This window comes from Anas platyrhynchos, chromosome 21 (assembly GCF_047663525.1).
Source record: "Anas platyrhynchos isolate ZD024472 breed Pekin duck chromosome 21, IASCAAS_PekinDuck_T2T, whole genome shotgun sequence".
Taxonomy (NCBI): Eukaryota; Metazoa; Chordata; class Aves; order Anseriformes; family Anatidae; genus Anas; species Anas platyrhynchos.
The window spans coordinates 7,484,002-7,502,619 of record NC_092607.1 but is presented as its reverse complement, the minus strand read 5'-3'; the positions used below and the strand labels follow the sequence as shown (position 1 = coordinate 7,502,619).

The 18,618-nt window shown below is 41.6% G+C and overlaps 1 long non-coding RNA gene across 10 annotated transcripts in view; it reads right to left on the bottom strand.

Annotated features, from left to right (window-relative positions):
• Positions 1-18,618, bottom strand: part of LOC106014601 (uncharacterized) — a 193,600-nt gene that overhangs the window by 102,473 nt on the left and 72,509 nt on the right. For all 10 annotated transcript variants that reach the window (XR_011804434.1, XR_011804431.1, XR_005260549.2 and 7 more), the window contains one exon: positions 2,077-2,224. This is a non-coding gene — a long non-coding RNA (uncharacterized lncRNA). The remainder of the gene's footprint in view (positions 1-2,076; positions 2,225-18,618) is intronic.

Sequence of the window (18,618 nt, the reverse complement as noted above, 5' to 3'; positions counted from 1 at the left end):
CCTGACTGTACACAATGTTCTCCCTCCTTCCGGCTGGGCAGCTGGCAGGCAGCGTGTCCCCGCAGACCAGGTGGGTCCCTCTGAGCTCCGTGGGACGATGCCGCACGGGTCCCACTCAAGGAGCGCAGGGAGGGAGGGATGGAGAGAACAAGACCTACCAGCAGCCAGGAGCCTGCAGGCAAGGAAGGACAGCAACAAAGCAAGGAGGAACTAGGAGAAAGACACAGGGGTCCTCAGAGGGAAATCATTTTCCTAGGTACTTAGGCAGGAGTGCAATGACTTTGTCGTCATCCAAAATGTCAGCAAACTGCTGAAATCCAAGCAAACCTGAAACAGAATGTCTATTCATGTGAGAGGGGAAACGGGGAGGTGTTTAATGTCAGCCTTGTTATATTACATTCTAACCTCAATTCGTATTTGTTAATCTGACTTTTTCCCCTGTTACAAAGACTCTTACCTATCTCTGTCCAGGACAAAGGGCTGGAATTAGGTGATTAAGGTCCCTTCCAACCCAACCCATTCTGTGATTGTCTTAGTTTGCAGCCTAATCAAACACAGCTTCTGTAGCTTAAAATCTCTTTATGAAGAGGTCACTTTAAGGAAGAGGCAGCGCCAAATCCACCTGAAGGCTCTGGCAAGCTTGTGGACCTGTTCAAGCAACATGCGTAACAGCTGAAATAGTTGAGTATTTAAGGAGCAACACCCAGATAAACTCTCCAAGCTACCCTTCCATTTCCTATCATAGGATGGTGTGGGTTGGAAGGGACCTTAAAGATCATCTAGTTCCAGCCCTTTGCTGTGGGCAGGGACATCTTCAACCAGACCAAGTTACAAAAAGCCCCATCCAACCTGGCCTTGAACACCTCCAGGGATGGAGCATCCACAGCTTCTCTGGGAATTCTGTTCCAGTGCCTCACCACCCTCCAAGCAGATATAAGGAAGAAATTCTTTAATCTAAATCTACCCTCTTTTAAAGCCATTACTCCTTGTCCAATAATCCCCTTCAATCTCTGTATCTGTCAAAGGTTCTAAAATGGAACCTAGGCTTTCCTAGATTTAAAAAGAAATAGAAACATCAAAAAGTAATGTAATATATTATCAAAAACATAGAAACTGCTATACTGCCGTTTACTTCAGATTAAAATTAATGAGAGCTCTCACTGATTGATCGAAAGAGATCTCAGTCTATTCAGCCTGTAACCCACTTAATCATCTTCTAGAAACACAGAAGCCGGGAAAGCACTGGAAGGAGTGCAGACAGGGTGTCAGGAATACTGGGTTTACTGCCAGCTCTCGGGAGAGCCCACTGTAGTGTTTGTAGCTCGCAACATGACCACAAGTCATGCATACAATTCCCTTCTCACGTAGTGCATCAGTGCCATTTACTAAGATTGCAAACTCTTCAGGACAACCTCTGTATCTTGCTACATACTCGTTCAGTGGTTAATATGAGAAAGTTCTCATCTCAGCTGGGGAATTCTGGCATTAGCAGAGTACAAACAGCGGTCTCGTGCTCTCCCTCTACACAGGCGGAACATCATCCAAAAAACGAACCTATATAATTCTACTTTATGAAAAGAGATCATGGCTTTCCATGATTTTTCAGCCAGGAACCCCAGCATTCAATCCAAACTGAAAGAACATAAATCCTAAGATTCCATTCAACTGGCCTTTAATGTCCTTGTCACCCGGCATGCACCTGGCAATGCCCAATCAGAATCTCGCAGGGCATTATAACCTTGATGCTATTGACCAGCATTGCTCTGATTTAAATTTCAAACAGCCTGCAATTTTGATTCCTCTTTCCCCCAGCTCTGAAAGCAAACTTTATGGATTTTATAGGGAAGGCGGCCCTAGCCACACATTTGATTTGCACAAACTTTGCAGAAGTGAAAAGGCAGTCAATACAAACAGAATTAATTTTAATTAACCTTAATATTCTGATGAAAATAGTGGAGAGTTTTCATGAACAAGTGAGCAGAGCCACATACACAAAAATATCTGCTTTGTTAATTACACATGCACATATCCAATAATACAGTCATGGTTAATTACAGTCCTTGTTTGTGAACTTACATGGTTACAATCACACGGACACCCCTGCAGTCGATAAGCACACGTCCTTTTTTTTGGTCAGGCAGAGTAGAAAGCCAGCACTGAGATGTTGATTAGCAGCACTGTCAAAGATCTTCAATTCTCCATCTAATTATCAGGTCGCTGGTGCCTGTTGGGGACAGGAACAAACATTATTATTCCCCAGCCTGGAAACTCCCCTGGAAGAATTGCTCCTGAACCATAAACAGGCTCAACCGCAGCCTCTTGTCAAGAAGTCCAAGCAGTCCAACTCATTCATACAAAATCAGGAGCAACTACTCCAAACTGTGGTTACACTGATGTAAAACCAGTGAAAACAGGCAATCAGGAAACCAGCCTGTGAAATTACTGCGTGTAAATAGAACACAAATATCATCGAGTGGAGATCCCTATTACCCAATTTAAAACTATTTAGGCAAATTTGCTGAAGATCTTGCCCACAATTTCCTACCGCATGTGATCTAAGAGGAGAAGATGACACTACAGAAGAGAGCATCAAAACAGGGCAATTTCCCTGTTTGTTGCTGCAAAAATTTCAAGCCAAACCAGACATCAAAACACAAGCAGATCAGAGGCTCCTCACTCTTTAAAGAGCCAACGCCAAGACATTCCAGCCAACTGCTTTCAAATGTGCCTCCACACCCATGAGAAACACCTTTCCAGGCTGCTTCTAAGGCGTTACCTGTGTCCAGGTGAGAAAATCTAAAAAGCAACCTAGCGCAGAAAGGCTCAAGGAGCCCAGCAGTTGGAAGAAGAAAGCTCTCTTGCAATTGCTTTTGGAAATACGCAAGGCCTGATCTGAAAACTCGCTATGAAAAATCTGTGTGTTGTCCAAATTACTGGCTAGGGCTGGGATTTGTTTGCTTCCCAGAAGCAGAATAAAGAAAAAGAAGGAAAAATTCTTTCTTAGCAATCTCCAGCACTCATCTTCCTTACAAGCACAGTGAGCATGTGTTGCACCAAACGGGCATGCAAGACAAAACCAGATATTTAATGTTTCTTCAAGTTAGAGGAAAAATATTGCCATACCAATAGATTTAAAAATAATAGAGTTTTACCCTGAGAAACATGAGATTTGGGACTCCCTCTCTTTGCCTTCTCTTTTTTAATCTTCCAGGGTGCTTTAGAGTTACATTCCTACATTTGAGAGCCTGCGGGCTAGGAATTTATTTAAGAAAGAGCTAAGAATCTCATTAATAACATGAATACAGAAACTGGGGTTTAAAAAAATACACAGGTAACGCAAAATTTAAAGTCATGACAAGTGGCAACAGCGCGTACAATATCAATATCTGGGTAATGGACCCAGAATGATTACTGGTTAATGAGCTGAAGCACGCAACAATAATGGAGAAAAAAAAAAAAAAGAAATGTTTCTTTTATAACATGGCTGCTAGGAATTATAGCAAGCTACTCAGAGTCACATCCTGTTTACTTAAGTGATTAAAATTAGGCCAAATCCCACTATATCAAAAGCAGTATTTTTTAAGGAAGCATATGCCTGCTGGTATAACTTGATTCGCTACTGGATAAGCAAGCAGAAAGGGGCCCAAACAGACCATTACTGCAAGTAAGGCAAACATGATGTGTCTTAATTTTGTACAATTAGCTGCTCTGGATCTGTTTGGTAAGATAACTATGAATAATGCTATTGATATTTATGGCTTCATCATCTCCAATAACTAGGAGATGAGTTAGGCTGTTAAAAATCTATCAGCTGGGCAAGTTGTGTAACAAGTATTTATAACAAACGTGTTATCAATTGCATTTGGAAAAGCTTCAAAACAAGCGTGTGCTGAGCAGAGACTTAACACCCCCACACACACCTTCTTGCGATATCCTGCTCACGTTAGGAACATACCTGACATATTTCAAGAACATTTTCATCAGACCTGTACAAACATTGCTGCCCCCTGCCCTCCTCCTTGAAATTATCAACTAATCTTGGAAAGTGTAGGAAATCACACTACCAAAATTCAGGTTTCGCGTATAATAACTACAAGATGCATATAATTGTGCCTTAAATCATCTCTGCAAAACACAGCTACAAGTAGTCTGACTTTTCTGCAGAAACTTGCAGAAGTCCATAGGCATATATTATACATACAAATATGGAAAGAACGTTCCAGTCCTCGCAGCAATATTTCCCTTTATTTTACACCAAAAATACGGCAAACGTTAATAAATGCATTATAAAAATAAACATCCACCTGGCAGAACCTTCTTAATGGAGGCTGTCTCCTTTTAAACTGATTGAGAGCTTTAGAGCAAAAGAAAAAAGCACAGGGGGATGTACACCAGTGTAAGTTTGGAGTTTAATGAACAAAGCCACTTATTCCCTCTCAAAGGCAGAGGGAGAGGGAGATGAAAGCTCTTGTTTCATTTTATGTGCAAAGCAGAACAGACATCTCCCATAGACATGCTAATGAAACATTGATTTGCTTGGGTGACGTTTGTTACCACAGGGCTCTCCACCTTGGACTTCCAGGAGAAACGATTCACAATTAATTAACTCCTTTCACAGATTATCTGAAATCTAACCTCTGCTCAACCCCACTTCATGATAATGTTCATTTTGTTAGCAGTATGCAGATCAATGAACATACATATATGCAGACACGCACATACATACGAAGACGTATTCCCCATTTTTATATGCATTTATGTGCATGCAAATGTATAACGCGTTACATATCATACAATGCATCATGTAATCTATGCTTACATTACAGATATTATAAAATATACATTTTTTTAAATATTTATTTCTATTTGTAGTCATGCGATTCCACTGCCGTAAGCACCACACCAAGGTTTCTGCCATCAGCTCGCATGGGAGAACTCCCCAAACTCCCAGAGCTTCGGGAGGAGCCCTGACTCCATCACCCAGCTCCTCCTTACCTCAGACAGATACAAACCTACCTCACAGGAGTCCACAAGAACTACTCTCTGCTGCCCTAACCAACATTTAATGGGTTTTCTCAGGCATAGAAAGGAAACTGACACTCTTATTCTAACTAACTAAGTAAAAAAAAAAAAAAAAAAAAAAAAAAAAAAAAAGGCTTTTTCTCTTCAAGGGGAATGAAAATGTAAAATAAATATAAAGTTAAAAATATAAATAATACTTCTTGCCCTTCTGAAAAACTGCATAATTGTCTTTTCAATTGTAAATACACATAAACCAAATTGCCGGGCTGTATTTACCATGTGACAGATGTATGTGAAGCACCACACCTCCCACACCGTAGGTTTTATCTCACTTGCCCCATGCCCACGAAAGCCTCATTCCAATATTGCTGCCCCCTTGACCTGCTTCAGGACTCGCTGTTTGACATTTAAGGTGTCAAAGGAAGCAGGTAAGAACAAACGCGGTGTTCTCAACAGTGACTGCAACAGAAGTTAGCTGAAGATTATCCTCCCTTGAATAAAAGTCGCGTAGAAATTTAAGAAAAGAAATTACGTAGATTTAAATGTTTACTTCAGTAATTTAAACTGGTCTTACAGTGACTTTATAATTTTCCTTGTAGAAGCACACCAGGCTTACCAATGTGACAAATAATTCCAATGAATAATTTAATAATAATAAAAACAAAAAATGTCTTAAAGTAAAATACAGAGAAGATCAAAGGCCTGTGAAGCAGTAACACTGCAAATAAAGTTCGACCTATGATTCTTTAAAGATTTTAACTTGGAAAATTGAAACAAATCTCCAACTGCACACACATGCTCCCCCACTCCTTCCTGCCCGAGCACCATTAACGTGAATTTCAAGCAGGGCTCACCTTCACCGCAGCTATTATTGACACGGGGCGGGTGATCAATACAGAACAGACTGGAAGCTCATTTTTAGAAATTGATAAAAGTTCAAATCCCAGAGGGGTTAGATGATTTACAGCACAGGTTAAAGCTGTGCGCCCTGCTTTGCTCAAAAAAATGCAAGGGTTTTCCAGATGCTTCCATCTATTCCGCTATTTTATTAATGCCTTTACATCTGAATACGATTTTAGTTTCTTAGAATTCACAGTTAGGTTATAAATTTATTTCACCGAAAGTTACCATCTATCAAGGAAGCGATGTCTTAGCCCAAAATAACCTTCCTGGTACTGCAGGCACAGAGATCCCAAAGCTGGGCCTTACCGGGATGAGGCCTGCACCGGGACTCATGGCGGTCCTGGCCTCCCTCCATGGAGACACTACCAAGTGTCTCATCTCAGGTCCCATTTTGAGAGGTTCTGGAGCTGACGCTGTGACAAGAGGACGGGACAGATCCCGGGACATGTTCACTAACCACAACGAAACCTTCAGCTTTGGGCAGCGCTGCCAGCCCCGTGCAGCCCAGTGGAATTAAAGGCCTCGAGAAAAGCAAAATGGAGAAAGCTCCAGCGAAGGAGCACAGAGCAAGGACAGGAACGGCCCTACCCACAAGCAAACAAACTGGGACATGCCTGTCCCTTTCCAATTCCCTACAACTTCTTTCATGTCCTCTGCTCCCTTCTTCAAGGCATCTCTCCTCTGCTTAAGCATCAGCAGAAAGTTAAACACTGCTTTCCTTCCCAGGTCATCACCAACAACCGGCCTCACTAATGAAGTGCTCTAGCTAAAATAATAAAAGGGCCAGTATAGAGTTCCTGTGAGTGCTGGCTCAGTCCAAACCCTAATATTGATGTTATTATATAAAAGTACCACAGAGTATGTAGGGCAACCCCACGTCTGTCACAGCCATTTCTTACTGTGTGCTTTTAATTATTTCATTGACACCCTTGGACTTGATAACTGCTTGAATTTCCCTGTCAACACTTTGGTCTTTGGTTTTCTTCATTAAATAACAGTTTCAAACAACTTTTTTTTTTTTTTTTCTTCACACTCCCCTCCCCTCCCCAACTTTTTTTTTTGGCTTCTAATTCTCTGAATGCCCCACACTGTTTTAAATTACATGCTCATTTTGGAATATGCAGACTATTTATCTAGGAGGCAAATTTCAGAGCCATCTGAAATTAATTTCCAAACCCCAAAGTTCCTGGGTACCAGCTTCCCATCCAGCCCTGGAATTTCCTGATGCTGCTGCGTGGTTCAGGTTTCTCCGCACCTCCGGAGCGTGGCCCCGCCAGCTGCGACGCGCGCTCCCTCCTGCTTCTGGTACTTTCTAACTGACCCTTTCAACAGGGAAGAAAATATCCCCCTTAATTAATTCTTTGGTATTATAATAAAGTAGGCTGTATGATTCTTAAAATTGAACCCACATCTTGGCACACAGAAGAGTTTCAAACAGCTGCAGGGTGCACAGCACATATAGCAGCATAAAACTCAGCACAGAAAGCTGCTATAACCTGTGACACCAGTCATATTAACAGATGTTAGCTGCCATGTGTGCACATCAACATAATTTCTAGAAGTATTGATTATCCCAGGTGATTTCAAGCAGAGTCTGGACACCCACAGCATCTCTAGAATTATGGCAACGGGCAGAATTGTAGAAGTTTCAAACATTCCAAATCCAATCAAAACCTGCTGCCATGGAAAATCTTGAATTTTAGATTGCATATCTGTAAAGAGTCCAATCCACTTGGAGAAATCTGAAATTCCCTGTTGTTTTGTTAAATACATCAAAATAAGTTTCAAGTGTAAGAAAGGTTATGGCTTGTTTCAATGGTCAATTTTTTTTTTTCTGGTAAAATTATTTTTCTCTAAGTTACTTGTTCATGTTAAATCAATTGTGACATTAAATTTAACGTGTTTTTCATTTCAAGATAGATGTTTTTCCAACAAGCCATAATTGGTATTTTGAATGTTTAATAAGATAGTCTCCCTCAAAAGCTTGTAAGACCTTTGGAAATATTTCTGCCTATAATTAGCTGGAGAGCTAAATGTTATTTTGGAAGTGAGGATAGGGAATACAATGATTTTGCAATATCAGACCAATATTTAAATTTTAATTTTCTGCGACTGAAAACAGTTTTCATGTTTGTAATCAGACAGAGAAGTTCTCCTATGAACCTAATTACTGCATCATCACTATTTCCTGCAGGAAAATGACTAATCTGCTCCTGACGTTACTTCAGTTCTTTAAAATTTAAGTAAATAAAAATAAAAAAAAATACTCTGTCGCTCCTGAACAAGGGGCTTTTATACATCTAAGACTTTAGTATCTCTTACATAAAAACTCCCAAGAGACATCTGATCATAGACGACAGCTGCAATCAATCATGCTGTGAATAAGATATTTATCAGAAATCTCACGCTAGCTGTTTGATCCACACCTGCCAATGGAAATGAATGGAATGAACAGCTTCATCTACCTTCCGGTGCCCATCCCCGCATACACCTTGCTGCCCCAAATCGTGCTGTCTCTAGAAATGCTGGCAGCCTGAGGTGAAAAGCAGCTACCTGGAAACTCCCAGTCTCATTCTCCTGCGGGAAAGGAGTGGCAACACAGTCATTATGGACGAGAGCAGTAGCAAAGAGGAGATCAAGCTCTACTATAAGTTTCAAAAGAGAGAGGGTTAAAGAAAACACCTATTGCTGGCGTTTCCCCAAAGACACATTATTTAGTTGAGTTATACTACTATATACCGTTTTTTGAAATAAAAAAGTCTGAAGCAGCGACATTCAGACTGTACCCACTTTCATCTCAGCTCTGCAAGGATTTCTGTCTGTGAATGTTTCCCCGTATAAGAGGCAGAGTTTGAACCCAAAGACATCACACTGGCAAAAGCTGTTGAAGGGTCTAGTTAGGATGCTGAGACATTTGCAGCTGATGCAACAGACAGGTATTCCCGCTCAGAATTCAGTCCGTGCTCTCTGCAAGACTTCTACAAGACATAAAGCTGATTTACTTTCATGGCAGTATTTTAAATGAAGATTAATTTGACATTTTCAGAATCAAATTCAAAACTTTGGGTGTGGATTTTTATGAACCTAAAAAAAACGAACATGCTCAGGGCAGACCAGTTTTTAAAAATGGCACTGAAACCAAAGGCAGCTTCACAAGCAGTGTGTGTTGAACTCAACTCCTGTGGTTCATGAATTCAAGACCGAGTCCCTCGGACTGCTGAGTGCAGTAACATTGCAAGACTCACGGCAGCTCTGCTTTGACACCAGCACACTGAAAACAACGATGCTGAAAGATGTACTGGAAGGAGAGGTGCACTTCGTTCTCTCTTAACTTGTTCCCATCACACCTACTCAAAGTGAAATTTCGCCTCCCCAGCTGCATACTCAGTTGCTGTAGAAGCTCAGGCACGTACAGGCTGGCTCCTTCACAATGACCTGTTCGTGGTGAACACTGCCTGCCTTTTGAAAGATCCACCACTGACACCTGACAAAGGCTTCATAGCCAAAGGATGGGACAGGGGACAACAGACACACGCAATGCTGACAGATGAGAGAACTTAGAGCAAGCTCACGTTGCTTTGGGGCAAAAGTTAGAGGCCAGGCAGACTTGCATGAATTGGCAGATCAGCAGCAGGCGTGTATGGTTCGGTGTCTAAATCCTACCCTAAAATATCCTGACAAAAAAAGGAGGAAAGTAAATCGAAATAAACCAACATTTTGGTAGCCATCTCCAAGTGCTTTGAACAGCTGAAGGTCCTAAATACAGTCCTGCCCTTTCAGAAGGATCGAAAAGCCACAATTTTAAGAAAAATACACCGTTCCTAATAACTGCACATTAAAAGGGGAAAAAATCCATGCATCCACCTTCATCTTCAGGTGAACAAAAACATGATTTAGATCTCCATGTGTTTTATTTCTTCCAGGTATTTCCGCAGAGGTGTTTTGTGTTTTTTTTTTCAGGGAGGGGAGAATTCCTAAAACATTACTTTTAACATTTAGTTTCTTTCCATTACCATTTTCATAAACATAGGTTAGAAGCAGGGAAGAGCAAAGGATCTTCAAAAGTTTCTAAAGCCTTTAAGTGCTTACAGTAAAGCCTACCGCAATGGAGAAAAAATACTGCCAACTTCCAGGGGTTTTGGTATCAATGATTGCTTCTTTCCCTGACACAGGGCTGACCCTAGACGGTCCCGAACAGATCCTGAAAAGGCTGAAGTCCCACTGCATTAAGTGAAGGATATGCAGCCCATTTAACGAAACATTTAACACCTCAAATGCCTCAGTTTTTTCAAGAAAATTAGGCACATTATAGCACATTGCCAGTAGGTTCTTAAGTCCGAGCCTCTTGCTGCGTGCAGCTGGACCACACAGCACCCACAGCCCGATGCAGAACCAAGCACTCAGCCATGTGCTGAGTTCTAAACATACACAGCCGATGGATATGGGCAATCAATGACTAAAATCTGCTTTACATCCAGCTCATTTACAAGTCTGATCAGATATCTTTGCAGGACATGGCAGCTCATGCACACCACTGGTTAAAATACCCTCACTGCTTCTGGATCAGCACTGGCTGCCAGCCAGCCAGTGCAAAGCACAGCTTGGGAAGTTCAAATCTCTCTCCATTTGTTCAATTAGAGATACCCTACAGCAATTATTATCTCCTAAAGAAAAAGGTAAACCTGCCCTGCAGTTTTTTCCTCCCCCTTTTACTACTTGAAAAGAGAAAGATTCAGCTGAGGGAAAATAAAACCGAGGGCACCTGTACTCCAGCAGTCAGCCCTGCATAGACAGGCTACAAACAGCACCGAGCTGACACTACAACGTAACAACTGGTTCACAGGGCTCCATGTTTCGAGGCTGCATTTAAGATTTCAACAGAAACTAGATGTTAAACTCAGATTAATGACGGTGGCTGCTCCTTTCCCCTGCAACACAATCCCTATATAGCTAGTTAGAAAGACAAAAACTCTTCCAAAAACTTCAACGCCCACCACCACACCTGCTGAACAGGCAAACACCTGCAGGGGCGGCCAGAAGTCCAGCACCAGTTGACTCCTTGAGCTGAGCGTGCAGAAGGAACACCAGTACAGCCCAGTATAGCAGCACCTGCAGGACTGGGGCTCTGCTGCACTCAGCCAGGGCGCAGGCAGCAACCGTCCTGGCGTTGGTGCGGATGGACAGACAGACACCAGACAGCCACTGCCACTCCCAGAGCGGGGATGGAGGGGCAAGGAACCTCGCTTTTAACACACGATTAGGTTCTAGTCTAGATAAAAGGGGAGAGTCACAGATCTCAGCTGTGTCTCTGGAGCAGCAGGCACTGGCAGTGAGGTAGAGCAAAGGGTTCGGTATCCAGCCCTCTGTGGCACACGCTCTGCTCCTAGCAGTGTTACGAACCTGCATCACTCCCTTAGGGTATCACAAGAACATCTTGAAAAAAATGCCTAATGAATTTCTGATCGCAAATCCTAGCACCGAGATAGAGCTGCGAGACAGTAGAAATTAAGAAGCTGCTGAAAGTGTCACTGGTTGGTTGTGGCAGAGCCCAGGATCAAATCGGGATAAACTGAGTCTCAGTCTAGCATCCACCTCTTGCTATGACAAAAAATAAACATCCAAAGTGTTTTCTGAAAAGTCAGTGAATCAAGGTTGTAAATGGGTACGGCCACAAGATGCATGCTTTGTTCTCAGCCCTGCAGGGGCAACCACTAGTGTGAGAACACCATTGTGATGGGACACCATCGTGCAACTGGCATCACCGCAAGGACATTTCAATCGTTACAGCAAAAATCAGGTTGTTCAAAACTTTCTCCAGTCTTTGCTTCTCTTCATCTGTGTGCTCTCCTTGCCTGGACTTAGAAAAGAAGGCACTTCACACCTCAAATTCTCTTTTCTTTCTTTTTCTCTTTCACTTTCTTCCAAGCCACCTCCCCCAAAGCAGCACTTACCACAGTGACAAATGAAGCAATAATAAGGTTAGTCATTTAACTCCTTGCATCCTACTTAAAAATCACCCTAATTACTGTGTAATGGGTCCACAGAGGCAGAAGAGTCTGGGTGAAATCTACCCGGAGGGCACCGGTATAGTTCATCTGTCCATTCTCTAATAGCACTCTAAAGTTCACCCTTATAAACATGTCACCTAGTCTATAATTAAGTGACTGGTCATTAGGTAACATATGTGGTACCTGTGGGTCACATATCAGTCAGCGGGTGATGGATCTTTATCCGATAGCCACGCAGAAGCAGCTCTGTCACCCAGCACCGCTCCCCATGCACAGCACACTCGCCGAAGAGTTGGTGTAGGTGCGGGGCTTTGTTTTGTTTTAAGCAATAAGCTCAGCTTGGGAAGGGTGAGAAACCGAGGGGAGGAGTGGGGGGAGGAAATATCAGCTTGTCACAGTTCAGTCTTCAGCCTCGCAGCATGAATAAAAGCTGAGTTTATTCCTTCACGTTCCTGCAAGCAGAGTGGTGTCTAAAGCATGCTTCATACCTCACTGACAGCTGAACTCCCCCCTCATACTCAACAGAACGGGAGAGGGCTCATTACTGTACTTGTAGCAACTTCAGTGACCTCTCTCTTGCTCATAAAAGCAAAGTATGCTTTTTAACCCTTTCAGCTTCCACAGATGTGCATAGCCATGATGGATAGAGGAGAAAGGCATCAGAAAATTAGCCTTGATTTCACCAAGAAACTGGAAGAACCCAAAGATGCACCTAGACAAACCACAAAGCCGTGCTGATCGGGCCATTCAATGCGTACACGTGTACAGAGAAATACAAGTTTGTTTCAACTCCCTTCCCTCATCCATCTGCACCATGAGATAAAGGGCTTCATCAGGAGAGATACCGGGACATGAGCAGGACGCTCAGCTCGAGCTCAGACTGCACACTACGTATGGTTTCCAGCAGGTTTTGTTACCCCTACAAGACGGAAAAGGACAGGTCATATGAAGACTTGACATTCAGGCTAGAGTCCTAGAAACGCCAAGGCTCCCTTATACAACTTTTCAGTTTTACAGTTTAGTTCTCTGAATTTGCAAGAGGAAGAATTTCCTTGAGGAAGGCCCATGTGGCTGGTGCCCCAGAGATAAAAATTTGTTTCAACGGTCTTTTTTTTTACAAGAGGTCTGTAATTCTGCAGGAGCCATGCAGATACCATTTTCAAGGAATTCACTTTTGACTTCTGCATTCTTGGATGCAATAACGCAATGAAGATCTGGACCACACAGATTTCCAGATGGTAAATACGATTTGAGCTGAGCTTTTCTTGGTAAGTAAATTATAAAGGAAAAAGAAAAAGCAAAGGAATCTCATGCCCACAATGTTTATAATTGGTAGTTATCTCCAAGGAGAGTGCCCAAAGCTACGATATTATGGCCAAGAAAACAAGACAAGACCTTGGAATCAGCTTTCTGACCCCAACTGCTGAAATGTGTCCAGACTACCATACAGGTTAACCTCCCACAACATCTCTCCTGCTAACTCACATCTCTGTTTGATGTTCACAGTAACCACTTGGGCCGCCCACAGTTTTGGTAACACGGAAAATGGAAGATTTGACGAGAGCATTAAGTTGGCCTGTTAAATTCCAAGAACAAAATTCCAAGACCAAGAAGAGGCATATCTCCATCAAGAATTAACTTAATCTGTTGTATTTAGAGATGTTAGCAGATATAACCGTGCCAAAAAGATCATCATTTGCAAAGCAAAAGAATGCATTTTGACCCGGTTCGCATTGAAAAGTCAGCAGAGATGCACAAATCTTGCCCCAAAGAGAATTTGATGGTTTGCATGAAACATGGATCAAGTCCACAAGTAATGAAAGGATAGAGAAGTGCATTCTTTCATATACTGCACAGAGAAAAGCCTTCCTTCTCTAGCCAAGATAAAAATTTATATACTGAGACATGCAATCTCTACGGGGATATCCACCGCTCATGTTCTTACTGGACTTCAGTAACTTTCTCATGACAACCAATTCCATCAGTCTCTGCTTTCTTCATACCAACAAAATATTACACACTTTCACATATTTTGTGCATTTTCCCAAGGATTATCAGGTTCTCTAATCGAAGATAAGAGGAGCCAGAGATTGTAGCTTCGAACAATATCTACAAATGTGGTTTGTAATTTCAAAGTAGAGCTCATGAAATACTTGGTTTAAAGTTGCTGCCTGAGAAGGCTTGCATTGAAATTGCTTCTCCCCAGCCTGGTGCTCTATATTACATCAATATCATACTTTGAAATACTGTTTGCACACAGCAAAAACCTCGTACATTTTGAACTACCCAGGAAAGAATTCAAGCCTCCTTATCTGGGGGTCTTTTACTCTACAAGGTAGCTCTGGGTGTAGTATCAATCAGACTATGATTGATAGACATCCCATACCAGGGTCATTTGTACCTCCACTGCTTATTGAACTGCAACACCTCATCCTCATTGAATACTGACGGCTGATCTATATGATTCAGGTCCAATCAAAGCAGTGATTTTTCAGTGTTAAGGACTCTTCCAGTTGACATGCTTGCACTGAGATCAGAGGATCAGAACAGTGAACAGGAAAACAGCCCTCAAAGAGGATTAGTCAAGTGTTTCTGTGTATTTGCACAACTCTGCACCATAAATGTTGCAGTGACCCCTTGCTGAGGAAAAAAAAAGCCTGTAGTGCATCCTCCATGTTTTTTACTCAAGAACATGCGACTTTATTTGCACACCCAGTTGAAACATATCATCAGGACAATTCTGCTTCAAGAGTTTGACTGGAAATTTGCAGGTGCAGGAGTACAGCAACCTAAACTCACCCTTTGGCATGGCCAAATCTAGGTCATGTTTGAAGAGGACATATGAATACAGAACAGTTGAGATGATGTGTGAACAGTGACTGAGTAACAAAGTTGTTTGACAGAGAAAGAACAGACACAGCAGACTCCTTCTTTGTTCAAGTGGAGGCTGCATTAAGAAGGATTGCTCAATAATCTGTAGAGATAGAAGCCTCCTTGAGAGAAGAGATAAATTTGGAGAGGAGATTTTTAATAATTCTTTTTCTATATAACTCAGTAGGTGTGCGATATGTAACTGAAGGATTAAACTAATTTCAAGAAATCTTGTATCTAAACAGAAGTGGAGCCAATTCCAAAGAAAAATACACAGATTTGAGATAATTTGCCTTCGGATCTATCCCTAGTTAGATGCATCTATAATAGTGTCTTTTCAAAGTCAATAAGAGAAACCATTATTCAAACTGCAATTATTTCCTGTGCCAGTAAGGCAGTCTAATTGCCTTTTTTTTTTTTTCCTCTCAATCTCTACTATATTCAGTGCAGCACATGCTCTTTCCACGTGCCAATCGCCAAATTGCCATGCCCTGAGAAATACCCTAGCTGAATGCACGGGAATGCTGACCCTAAATATCTGTTTAAGCTTGAGCTTGATTTCCTTACACAGTTGGCAAAGCAATGTGGTAAGATCTGAGATTTTGGCTGACCAGTAAGAACTGGCTTTTGAACTACAACATTTTCCTTGTGGTTGCAGCTGTTCACACTAATCCACTGAAATGAAAAGAAAAAATATGAGGGACTGACATAAGGAAAAGCAAATGAAGGAAAACGTTGCCCTCATTTAGTGAACATGGGCAGAAAGACATTGTGACCTGCCTGGAGCTGGACATACAGGGACCGATTCTTTACTGCTTGCATCCTATGTTACTGCTGCCCTGCAAAGAGAATGTGAACCATTACTCTGTGCAAGCTTAGGTGACCACACATAGACAAGGCAAGATATCATACAGCCCTTATAAATGAGACTTCTGCAATTCACTCCTCATTTAACAGTAGCACACTAGGTGGTCTAGAGCCATAAATGAAAGGTGTAGCTTGTACTCTCATACACAGTAACTGCAGGCTCCAGCCAGTTAACAGTAAAATATTTGTACTTTTAGTTGAACAACACTTCTAAAATATAATACATTTGGTTTCTATGTTCATTAATGTTTCAACTTATTTTGTTTAAAATTATTTTGCCTGTTTTGCTTCCATTTATTGGGACTTGTGTCCCCCTAACGGTCTCAAAATCAACCGCCGTCCCGCAGAAAGAGAAAACTTAATTGTTCCCACTTCACAGAACTGAAGAAAACCTATACAGGTCCACAGGGTTGTGAATCTGTCTCTTCATATGTATGACATCCTCACTGAACCCTTGCAAGATTGCATCCATGTGAAGAACTGCCAAATCCTTTGAGAACCCACGATCTTCCAGTCTTTCTCAAAAGGGACTTGAGTTTCATAAGAGAAACCTTATATAAAAGCATGCAGACCACATTTCTGCTTTTTATTTTAAATGTGTACATTTGACACATTAAAGAGCATCTTGATAGGATTTTTCTTCCCCAGTTTTCAGCGGTACCAATCACAGAAGCAATCTGAGGGCAGGTGTTTGTTTTGTTTTTATTATTCTGCCGAGCACAGCATTCTCTGCAACCTTCAGTGGAGAGGAACAAGGGAAGAACAGCATCAACTTCCAAGAAAATATCAAAAGCTAATAACAACCCTTCTGAATTTTAATCCATAGCCAACCCAAGAATAGCTCACTTCATGCACTCTTAGCACTTTCCAGGAGTAAAATGGAGGTACTTAATCGCTCAATCATCTTTAAGGGGGAACATACTAATATGTTAACACGATTAACACCATTCCTAAATATTCCACTTTACCTCTTAAGATGGTAGTAAAAATCTGATTTTTTTTTTGCAGGAATTAATGATTGAAAAACAAAATATTTCTCTTGAAAATGCGTAATTTTAATCATTTAAGAAATTTAATTTCTTAAATTAAAACTCGGCCAAGAGATTCAAATCACTCACAAAAGAGTTCTCTAGAACAGACCCTTACTGTAGCCATTTGTACACACATGCAGACTTTAGGATCTGGGTAGTGGGGATGGGAAGCTACATTTGCTGCTCAATGGGTGCAGCTGGGCATTCCCCGCTCAGCCCCAAGAAGCCAGGAGCAGCTGGGCACAGACACCCGCACCCACCTGCTCAGCACCAGGCACCTTGCACCTTCCTGCAGTGCCACAGCTGAGGGACTGCACCCCTTCCAACACTGCACCCACACACAGCAAACAGGTTGGCTTACAAACACCTTCAGCACTTCTGCGCTCAGCCTGCTGAAAAGCAGTTTTCTAGTCTCTCTTTTCAGTCCTCTTGCTGCATGAAGTCGGCCACTGGTGAAGAAGGTGAGTATATTTATGCAGCAGAAATGGCCAAATTAAAAGGATCACCAAAACTAGGCTTTTGGAAGTCTGTTAACACAGAATCGACCCACAATTACTTAATTTTGACAGTAAAGGCTAACACTTTTAAACAATGTTTTAAACTGCTTTCACAACTTTCAAAGGAGTTGTAGGCTCCACGCACCTGACTTAAGGCACATTACAGACAGCCACCCTTCCTAGGTATTGCTACTTTCTTATTCTTTGGATAAGCTTATTACAATAGGTTGAAAATTTGATAAGCATTAGAGTCTCACTGAGATAAAAGTTCTGCTACCTTTAGTGCAGTTTTGATTTTCTACACTATTTATTTGTGATATATTACTCTCATCTTTCACAGGCAAAGATGCTGAGAAACACCCGGAGTGCAGCTTGGCACAGGTTACACAGCCATTACCCATCCAGAATAATTTATTTCTTTTGCAAAGAAACTTAAGAACATGGTCCTAAGAAAAATATGCATGAAGAAGAAATACAGTATTGCTATCCAAGCAGTTAGGACTACTGTGCAATAGCATTCATATCCAAGAAAATGTGAGCACACAGTCCTTCAGAGAAACAGATTGTTCTCAAATAGACAACACAATAGTATGGATGGGTTGCAATAACGCATAAACTAGCAAGATCCAAGCAGTGTGCACATCATATAAATCTCAAATTGAGGGATTATTATTCTATAAGTAAGAATAGATACACACAGATAATCCAGAAGAATCCAGAAGAAAAAAAAAAAATCTACATTTGGGTTTTGTTCTAAATGGATTTCTGTGCTAGCTGTAGAAGATCTCTAGTGACCCCAAGCAATGAGAACAGTCTCCTCAAAAAGACAAATTGCATTAGTCTAGCAAGTAACACCAGCCTGATGAATTAACTTTTTCTTCACTAAGAGATTCTATGTAAATGTGAGTAATCCCTGCACAAATGAGAGAAAAAGGGCAACCTTTCCAACAGCCAGGATGCATAATTATACTCATATTAAAACAGTGCAAATAGAACTATTTCACATATGAAATATGCATAAAGTTAGGTCAGAGAAGTATAATTATTAGTGATCTGTTTAAGGCCTTAAGAATACTCCAAATCTCCCATAAAGGTGGAACAGACAACTGAGAGCAAGGCCCGGAGAGGGACCCTCTATGATCCAGTGATGCTCCAGTGGGCATGCACAGTCTGCAGCCCCTACAGCCAACATAACCTCCCCATTGTGAGGCCAGGAGACCCCTTTCCTATTACTATGAAACCCTTTAAGGAAAGCCAACAGATGAAAAAATTCCTACACAACTACCTATCAACAAATGTCAAAGGTTGTGGAGAAACAATTGCTTTTTTGCTTACGAGATGCTCCGAATTTAATAGACAGAGACCTGAAGGAACCACACAATCCATTTTACATTAGCTTCACCTGATTTCAGTTGCTGT